The sequence below is a fragment of the Nanorana parkeri genome, unplaced genomic scaffold, assembly GCF_000935625.1.
Source record: "Nanorana parkeri isolate BGI_ZX_2015 unplaced genomic scaffold, ASM93562v1 scaffold186, whole genome shotgun sequence".
In the NCBI taxonomy this organism is placed as follows: Eukaryota; Metazoa; Chordata; class Amphibia; order Anura; family Dicroglossidae; genus Nanorana; species Nanorana parkeri.
The window spans coordinates 1,784,023-1,794,429 of NW_017306454.1; the positions used below are offsets into that span (position 1 = coordinate 1,784,023).

Consider the following 10,407-nt stretch of genomic DNA (forward strand, 5'->3'; position numbering starts at 1 on the left):
GCCACTATATAAAAGCATATCTAAACCCAAGAACAAACATTTTATATAATGCAGCTGGGGGTTTGTACTGTAACGTAGTTCACAGAGATAACATTGTTTGAGATTTTACAAGGACAGCAGAATCAGCAGGTATTTTATATTTTAGGTATTTTTCTGTTCTTGCAAAAAAAAAAAAAAAAAATGTAGCCACCACATCCAAGGGCTGGTAAGCTGCAATATATTACATTCTTGTTCTTGCGTTTAGGATAGCATTTAGTTTTAAAATAACCTTTGTTCTGTTCATCTGGCACAATGTTTATCTATGAATGTTCATACCCACTGTTTATATATAGTGACCCCTCTGCTTGGCTAGGAACTCCTATACCCTCCAATCTTTATTTTTTATGCTCTCATACATACCCAGAATACTTGGGAATAAGGACAAAAGACACTTCCACAAACTCTTTGCTCAATCCAGCATAGTATAGAAATGTTTATCCCCTTGGATCTACATTGGCTACACAAGAACTGAGATGACCATTTGTGCTCAGGAACCCACCAGCAGTCAGAGAGCATCCATCTGATATCTACCCTTTACTATGTTCTCTTTCTCTTCATCATAGCACCAGTGTACATGCTTACAGAATGAAGATCTCTAGAAAAGAAAGTAGTCAGATGACCGCTTTAAGAAATTACCAACACAGCGATACCAAGTTGTATAAAGACTTCAAAGCTTGTCTCCATTTAAGCCCATGAGCCATAACTGATGTTCATGAACGGGCACGATTTAACAGTTCTGGTTACTGAGGATTGTGAGGCTACAGGCAAGAAGGAGAAATAAGTATTCTCTTCAGAAGTGGTCACAGGAGATAGGAAGTACATCACCCCCACCACCCAATCTATACAAGCTTTAAAGCAAAAGTTATGTTGAAGACCGCTCAGGAGGAGCAAGCCAAGGGCACATTCATCAGGTTTTCACTCATTTGGTGTGTTCCAACGGCATTGAAAATGAGAATCAACCTTGTGAAAAAAAAAATGTTTTATTTCTGTGTACTAATAATGTCATTTTGTTATCACTGGACATTTAGACACCTTATGGTGAGGTGGGTTACAAGGAACCATAAGCCCCACCACTTAATTAGTGAGAAACGCCCTAGAGCAGCCTAATATTATAGAGCCATTTTCATCATCTCCATGACTTCTATTGAGTAGGGTGTATGGACCAACACAATGGAGCAACTAGATACCTTCTAGTGAGCTATAAGGAACCAAAACTCTTTATTAAAACACACCTTAGAGCTTTCTGAAAACAGAAGGTATTTGCGGTCTCGCTTCCATTAGAGGTCCAAAACATTAGGGGTTTATTCTTCATTTCAGGATAGTGGGAGAAACCATGGAAGTCTTTCGTTTATGCGCCTTTGGCCAAATGTACATCCAGAACTGCTGGTTTACAGTACAGATGCAGCCTAATATTATAGAGCGATCTATTCCAAACTGCATACAACTGTTCCAAGCTAGTGGGCCACCATCAAAGCAATGTATGGAAACCATAGCTTCTATAGAGTAGGACTTATGTACCAACACAAATGGAAAAACTAGATACCTTATAGGTGAGGTGGCTAAAAAAGGAACCAAAAAAAAAAGAAAGGAAATAAAATACATTAATGTGGCAGAGTGAGCATAACGCCTAGTTTGCTCTCTTACTTTCACTATTTTCGCATATTGTTTCATTTTGCAAAACACTAACAAGGTTATTCACAAAAGAGTGAAGAGTTTGGAGAAGGCCGGAGACGTGAACAATGTAGGACAACATAGCAGATTTGAAAATATCCTCTAATTCAGCTCACTTCCCAGTTCAGCTATGTTGTCCTAGATTGTTCCATTGGTGGAAGTTCAGATGTTGAGTTGTAGTCCAGATGGCAGGGTGCGTTAGAGTGGTGACACCAATAAGTGCATATACACAGGGCTGAGTGAAATGGTGTCAGTGCATTGAGGAAGTTCATCCTATGGGCATATTTAATAAGTACGTTTACAAACTTCTAGAATGATGGATATGGTTATTGGGAGTGGGATAGAACTTATGAAAGTTCAATATAGAAATACAGATAATATAGTTTTTGACCATAGATACCCTTTAACTCTATTGAAGCACTAGCTACTCTTACCAGGACACTTACCACTTTGAAACTGTACTACAACAAAAATGGTTTTAAAAGTGTCTGGAGGGCTAGATCAACATTTCTCAACCTGTTTTTCAGTCATGGCACCTTTTAAAAGCTTGCAAAATCTTGAGGCACCCCAGTCTAAATTGAAAAAAAACGACATGTGGCTCCTCCAAAATCCATACCAGACCCTTATCCCAAATAGGGGTCTGGTATGGGCTTTAAAGGGGGGACTCCATGCAAAAACACACAAAAGACCATGGGGTGCTCCCTTAACATTAGACTCCCCCTTTGGCTACCCAAAGGCGCCCCCCTTCACAACAGAGCCACATTCTGCATCAGAGCTCCCCCCCCCCCTTTTACATCAGGAGCCCACTTCACATCAGGATCCCCTTTCACAGCATCAGCCTCCTTCATATTAGAAGCCCCCTTCACATCAGAGTCCTCGTTCTCACCGCCACAAGAGCTGCGGCAGCATGGCAAAAGTTGGAGCAGGCCTGGATGGAGGCAAACTACCATCGCTTTCAGAATGGACCCCATACTCACTGGATTAGCATAATTCGTTTCCATGGTGCTGGCAAAAATGTTGATGCATCCCTCAGGAAGCCAGGAGGCACCCTGGTTAAGAAAGGCTGGGTTAGAGGATTAAGAAACCAGAAAAGCCTGCTTTTATATCCACCATTAGGCATCTCAACACCCTTTTAAGAATTTCTGGTGAAAAGGCCATCAAGTGATTTTTAAAACAGTTTCACCAATCAACAGTTTTCATCTATTAATAATTAAACCGGAACAGAAGACAAGCGCCTAAACACACAACTGAAATATGTAAAACTGTTTTACCTGCCACAGGACTGGAAATTCTGTTCAGCCACACTTGTGATTCACTGCTCAGTCAGTCAAGTGACACCACTATTTCCTCCTGCAGGTTCTGTGTAACAAACCTGTTGATTGGACCGTTATTTATGATCTGTGCTCCAGAGAGCTGGCTGAAGGGAGAGATGTGACATTGGAAGTAGTATCACCTGCCTGGGCATGCAACATATCAGAGGTCTGTGAATCACAAAACTGGCACAAGGATCAGTGGCACAGCAAGTGGCCTGTCTGCATGGCAAGCTACCGAGTTGGTCCTATGACTTATGTGTTGCAGTGCTTGCACTTTGCTAAGGCTACAGATGAAAACCTAATAAATGACTCACTAGCTTTCCATGGGGATTTCTGCGAACTTACAGAACAATAAATGGGAGCATGTGGCTTCTCAGATGCCAAAATCGTTTCTGGGGGGGGTTTGATGAGAACAAATGACTCATTGAATCATAATGCTATCAAGTCTGAGAAACATGGTTAGTTAAAGTGGGCCTGAATTCTCAAAGTGAAGATGTGATGTCCTTTAGAGAACAAATGTTAATCTGCCTAAGCAGTAACCGGATGTATTTACCAGTGACATCACTAGGGGGGTGCGGCCTGAACCCAGGTGACAACAAAATGACTGACAGTCATTTTGGTGTCACTCCCTCAGAAAAGTTGTGCACTATGTGTTGGACAGAGGCATACCTTATCCTGCCGAGTGAACGTCCCCTCTCTCTCTGGCGGCATCCATTGCCAAGATGGGCGCCGGCAGGTAACCACGTGTGACGATGACATCACGGCGGGATATCACCCGGTACCTGCTCCTGATGTCACCCCCACCTTAGGACGCCCCTGGGATTCATCTTTTGTTTTGAACACCTTCTGACAAATAGCAGTGCATTTCCTGTTAACCTAGGCACTCTTGTAAGTGTAGCCTCATAGCTGTATATCTGCAGTGTGAGATCTTCTAAGACACTGCTGACCTCTGACTGCTAGTCTCAGCAGATCTGGAATGCGATTTGGTGATGTTACTACTGTGCTGCTCACTGTTCTCTTTGCTGGAGCGAAAGCTGTAACTGAGGACCTGCAGTGCAAGGATCTTCCTACTTCATTCATTCTGTACATATGTTTCCTCCATGTCTCCTGCTGTCTCCACCAGTCATCAGGAGGGGCAGCTCTGATATGAGGATGCAAAGCCCTGCTTGTTTACCAAGTTGATGACCGCCACATAGACACAGCACAAAACAAGGCAAGTAAGCCAGTGAGAGGGAAAAGGTCAACTGCAATACTGGTGACTAGTCCTTTGCCCTCTTTTAGCCTTTTCTAGGCACAGCTTCCACTGATCAAGTCTTCTTTTAACAAGTATTTTCCAAACATTGGGTCAATTATGCATCAAAACATGTACAAAGATTAGCAGTATAAAACAAGTATGCAGTGCTTAGTATATACTATTATTGGGATTCTCTGCGTTGCCTAAAGATCTATCTGTTCCTCCCTCAAACTCAAAAGGTGCAATTTCCTTCTAGATTTAAAGGAGAATTATGAGGTGAGTGAAAATCACTCAGCCTCATAATCTGAGCCGACCTGTGACAATGAAACTGTCAAAGGTCAGCTCAGTAGATCGGGAAGATACTTTTTTCCATTTTTTTTTCTTCACTAGAGCCTTTAAAAAAGGTATCTATGTTCAAAAAATAAAAATAAATCTGTATTTCTATATTAAATTTCCACGAGTTCTATTCCACTCCTAATAACCATATTGATCTAGAAGTTAGTAAACTTACTTATTGAAGTTGCCTATAAGATGGACTTCCTCAATGAACCGACACAATTTCACTTAGCCCTGTGAATCTGCACTCTCGTATCACCACCCTCATTGAGTCTGCCTTCTGAAATCCAACTCAACGTCTGAACAATGCAACATTATCATTGTTTGCTGGAAGCAATGCATGATGGGCCATGTAGTCTGGAGAAAACAAGATTGCATCACATCAAGCAGCAGGGAAAGGGACACAAAGCACTTTAGTGAATCCAGGAAGTTGTTGGAAGTGATGGGCAGTCAGAACTCACTACATAAAAGGGGATTTCTTTCCATTTTGCTTTAATTGCATTATGAAAAACAGCTCTAGTATGTATTCCTATTACAATGCTGATGTCATAAGAGGAGAGGATATGTGCGACTTTACAAATGCATTAAAAGTTGTCAACTATCAAAAACAAGAAGTCCATTCGTGGTTTGCAATCTAAAGTGTCACAGTAACAACCAGGAACAGCAGACAACAATGCTAGAAGGTCCCTGATAGGCGATTCGTCTTATATCTTTCTTCTCATCTCATTCCAATTGTAATTATACATAGTAATAAGTACATTAAAATTCATATATGTGGGAACCTTTCCCTGCCAAAGGGATTGGCAATTCTGTTCAGTCAGTTTGGGGATTCAGTGATCTCTGTGTAATCAGGCAGGTGAATTACGAATACCTTGGCGGATGATTATAAGTGTATGTAGTTTAGTGGTGGACTTAGCCACTTACCTGCTGTTCCGGTTTAATTCTTATCTGTATGCGATCACTGGATGAAGATTGTTGACTGGTGCAACTGTTTAAAAATCACTTGATAAACATTTCACCAGAAATCTTAAAGGAAGCAGGGCTGTATTTGCTGATAGTGTAAATATGGCAGAAGTGTCTAATGACGGGCATAAAATCAGGTTTTTCTAGTTCCTTTATCACGGAAGCCCTCCAGTTACTCTTAAAGCCATGTTTCTAAAATTCTTTCTCCGCTGAAGAATAGCGAAGTCTTGTATCTAGTTGAGAATTATACCTTGGGGTTGGAGAGGATTAGATAGATCTTCAGGTAAAGCAGAAAATGCCATTAATAGTGCACCCAGAATTGTAGACTGTACAGGTTCTAATGGGGATTATTGAATGACCGGAGTTTTGGAAAATAATTTTTAGGCTAGGTTCACACCTAGGCGTATCGAATATGCGTGTTTCGTGATGCGTGTTTTTACCGCGATTCGAGGGCTACTTGACTGTATCCCAAAGGAAATGCGCGACAAAAACGCCCCAAAGAAGCTCCTGTACTGCTTTGGGCGTAGGGTGTTTTGAAGCGCGTTCATACGGCCTGTAATACGCCCAGGTGTGAACCATACCCATAGGAAATAATGGGATTTCAGTGTTTGAGCGTTTTGCAGAGCGTTTGAACGCGCTACAAAACGCTCAGGTGTGAACCAGGCCTTAGTCTTTTACCCATTTCGCTGCCGGAGGCGATTTTGCATATATTTTCTTTCCCCCCACATGTTAAAACACACATTTTAGGCCTGAAGATTAGTTAGAACCACCCAAAAAAAAATAGGGACAGGCTTACTGGCAGTAAGGCATAAACACGTTTATTATCCATCATCTTGAGGCAACCTCATCTTCTATATTTTACCAAAAGTTGGGTATTATATTCTGTTTGTGTGCACTTAAATGAATCTGAGTGCATTTTTTTTGTAAAAAAATTGGGAAAATGTGCCCAAAGATCCCGTGACATAAAAAAATTGTCATTTTATTTTTCAGAAATTATTTAAAAGGTGACCCTAAACTCAGGAGGTAAATCTTAAAAATACATTCAATTACCTTAACTATTAACAGAAATGTATCTTATTTGTGTGTTTCTCGGCTGTAGATCCTCAAATCATCTCTGAATTGGTGCCGACACTGTGCTTCCTTCTGGAGGGTGGATACTTTTGTTTCCCATGGTCCCTGTGTGTGTTATAAAGTAGTCACCGCTCCAAGCTCACTCCTGTGATGAACTACAATCTCAATACAAATTAGTAAACTAAACATGAGATTGCAGTTCAATATTGGAGCGAGCTTGGAGACCAAGACGGACCTGGGGGTGATGAGAGCACCACTGTTTAAATTATTTTTATTGTGCAACAGACTTTTAATTGGATGACCATCTCATCTAGCTGGCACATAGATGCAAGATATGTTGTGATTGAACTCATCAATCCCACGCTTCTACATTCTTTTGGAATCCTAATTTAAATTTTTTATACAACGTATGTTTATATTTTTATCCTTTAATGCTTATACTTGTGTTTTTCATTCCCCCATTTAAACAAAAATCATATTAAAAAAGGAGAACTATGAGGCGAGTCCTTTTAACTCACCCCATAGTTCTAGCCGACCTGTGACAATGAGACTGTCACAGGTCGGCTCAGTAGATCGGGAGGTGAGCGAACACATACCGGCGTTCGCTCGCCTCTCGATCCGGTCACGGCTCTCTGCCGCGACAGGGGAGGGGCTGGATTCCCCCCTCCGATCCTCCAGCGCTGACTGGCGGAACGGACGGGGGAGGGGGCGGGTACAGCTGGCTCTGCCTCTAGATAAGCAGAGCCAGCTGTCACTCACGCAGCTGGGCGGATCCCAGCAAAATTGTCGGGATCAGCTGCGGCGTCTCAGTATACCGCGAGCTACTAAGCTTATGGTGACTGGAGGACGCTAGTTTGTGTCCTCCCGTTACCCTAAGGAGAACTATGGGGAAAAGACCTAACCCCATAGTTCTCCTTTAAGTCTTTATTTACTTTTCACTGGTCTTACATCTGTATTTATGTCTTTGCCTGATGAAGGGAAGGCAGTACCCCTGAAACACATTGGCTACTGCTAATTTTTGAAAGGCACTACCTATACGCCTATTTATATTTGGCCCTAAAGCTCCCTCATTTTCACACATTTTGGTGTAGGAGGTCCTAAAAAACAAACCTCCAAGCCATGAATGCACACACACGATGCTGCTGTCACATGAGCAATGGTTAGGGCTTGTTCACACCAAGCGCGGAGCAGATCCAGAGCAGAGCAGGTGCAGACCGGATCAAAACTGCGTCCAATGTATTCCTGTGGTATTTTGAGCTCCAGTTCACACCGCAGCGTGCAGATCCAGAGCAGGTGAAAAAACTGTGGCAAGCCCTATTTTACCTGCTCTGGAACGCATCAAAAACGCATGCAAAACGCAAAAACGCATGCAAGTGCCTGAAAGCCCATGTTAAATTTAAAAAAAATATATATTTTTTTTTAAACCAAAAATGGCCCGGAACGCGTCAAAAACGCGGCACAACCCACTGCACTGCGTGTGCAGAAACCTGACCGGATCTGCTTGTGAACAAGGCCAGTCTCTAACTTAATAGGAAACTGCAGAGAGAAATGTGGATACTGCAATTGTAAACTTCCTTCTAAAATGTTATGTGCCTGGCTGTCTGACCTTGTAAAACTACTGAAATCACTCAAATGTAAGGAAACCGACAATCACAGCGATTTAGCAAGCAGGCTGGTGAGAATCATTGAAACCGAGAGGAATATTAGATATTGGTAAGTTGGGTGCCTGATTTACTTTATAAAGTATAACAAACTGAAACCCTTTTTTGGATGTTTTCGATCAGGAAAGGGTTAAAAACACTCAGGTTATTATTTACTGCCTGTGTGCCACTGGGAAAATTTCTCTTCACTTCCTGTTTCAGAGAAGGAAAAGGAAATGAGAGGAAATCTCCCCAGTCTGAATAACATTTCTATTTTAGGGTTGTTTTATGAACATTTGTCCCCATTGGAGCTTTTCCTCTCAATTCCTGCTCTCACAACAACTCTAAAATGGTGGATTAACCGCCATTCTCTGTCTCAGGGACAATGGTCACAAGGACAGATGCAGAGGATAAATCTTTGACAGCAATAATAACCAGAGGGTATCTAACTCTTTCCACTCTATGCAAAACAAAACAAAAAACAAAAACAAAATTCAATGAACCTTTAAGATATGCAATCCCTAAAGTTATTTCTATCATGATAAAAAGCAATCAATAAATTCACCCAGCAGGAAACATGTACCTTTTACATCAGCCTCCGTCTAGAACTGGCTCCACCTGACCATATCATCCTCAGACACAATCATGGAGGAATTATGACAATATCTAGACACATCTTCCAGAGGTGACATAACTGGGACAGCAGCTTAGACTATTTAAGGTGACAGTTGGTCTCTAAAATCATTCACGTCTGTAAACTGTTATCTGCGGAACAGACTGGCTGCAATAGAACTTCCAATCTGAATAAATATCCCCTTGTAACCCTTTATTGTAATACGGGTTCCAACCATCCACACAGCCAAACACAGGAGGACGTAATCTCAACTTTAACACAATAACCAAACGCTGAAAAGACGATATGCATTCACACAGATAAGAGGCACGCATGTGAATTGGCCAAAGACTGCTGCTGAAATGGATGAATCATAGCATAGCTTGGACTCCCCTAGGCTGTTGGATCCAAAAGTAGTCACATGGTGCAGACATTTTGGTGCTAAATGAACAGTGCAGATAAAAGATGTGTAGCACATAGGTTGCAAGGCCGTACTTTGCTCTATTACTGCAGTGATTTACCGCCACAATCATATGGTATTTAAAGAGGACCCCCTTTGAATACTAATCACATCAGCATATAGCTCTGCATTCTGATATGAAACCAACTTACATTCATTAAACATATTTGTATTTTACTTACAATTTCTTTTTTCCCCACTTCCTGGACCACTTTAGCACAAATGATGTAATGTGCCCAAGTGTTGCATCCTGGGAAGGTGACATCAGCAGAGCATTGCTGGGAAATCTCATCTGTAATCTCATAAGATCTCAGGGAAAGGCATTTTCCTCCCCTGAGATGATGTGCGTGGTCACATGTGCCAGAGTTCCAGAAGTAAAAGGGAAAGCTAGTAATCTGCCCTTAGTTAAAATGGCCACTGTGAGAAGAATGGGGAAGAAGAGAAAAAAGGTATGCAAAGAATACAAAGCTTGCAATTATCTAGAGGAAATTTTAGTCGGGGCCACTGGACACATTTTTTTAGTCCCGTGGGGGCCGCTACTATATACGGTACCAGTTTTAATGGTAATGGTTTCAGCTGAGCGGACCCAAGATGGCTGCCTCACCTTCTAAGCGCTTTGAGTGCCCAGGGAAAAGAGCGCTATACAAATACAAAGTTAAATAACTTTTCCTTTCAGCATGACAACGCTCACTCTTGCACTGTATCTAGGGAGGGAGATATGGTTGTCATCCAGGGTAGACTTCAAGCATATCCGCCTTTTTTCAAAACACTAATAAAAAAAACAGATGTTGTCTGTACTTGCTGAAAATATTCTTAGCCTGAAAAACATCTAATGCAGCCACCACATCTGAAGACTGGTAAGCGGCAATATATGATATTTTGTTCTTGGGTTTAGTGATGCTTTAACCCCTTCATGACCAGTGACAGTGTACGTCACTGGCATCGGGCCCGTTTAAAAACAGACTCCCGGCGGCAAATGTTTAAACTTGTAAAGCCGACGATAAACTGGCCCCCCGCCCGACACCCCCGCTGTGTTTCCTGGGCTCCCTCCTACGGGCCCGGGACCG

At 41.9% G+C, this 10,407-nt stretch overlaps 1 protein-coding gene across 1 annotated transcript in view; it reads right to left on the minus strand.

Moving 5' to 3' along the window:
- The window catches only part of MRPS6 (mitochondrial ribosomal protein S6), a 57,322-nt gene that overhangs the window by 8,554 nt on the left and 38,361 nt on the right, over nucleotides 1–10,407 (minus strand). The window lies entirely within an intron of this gene.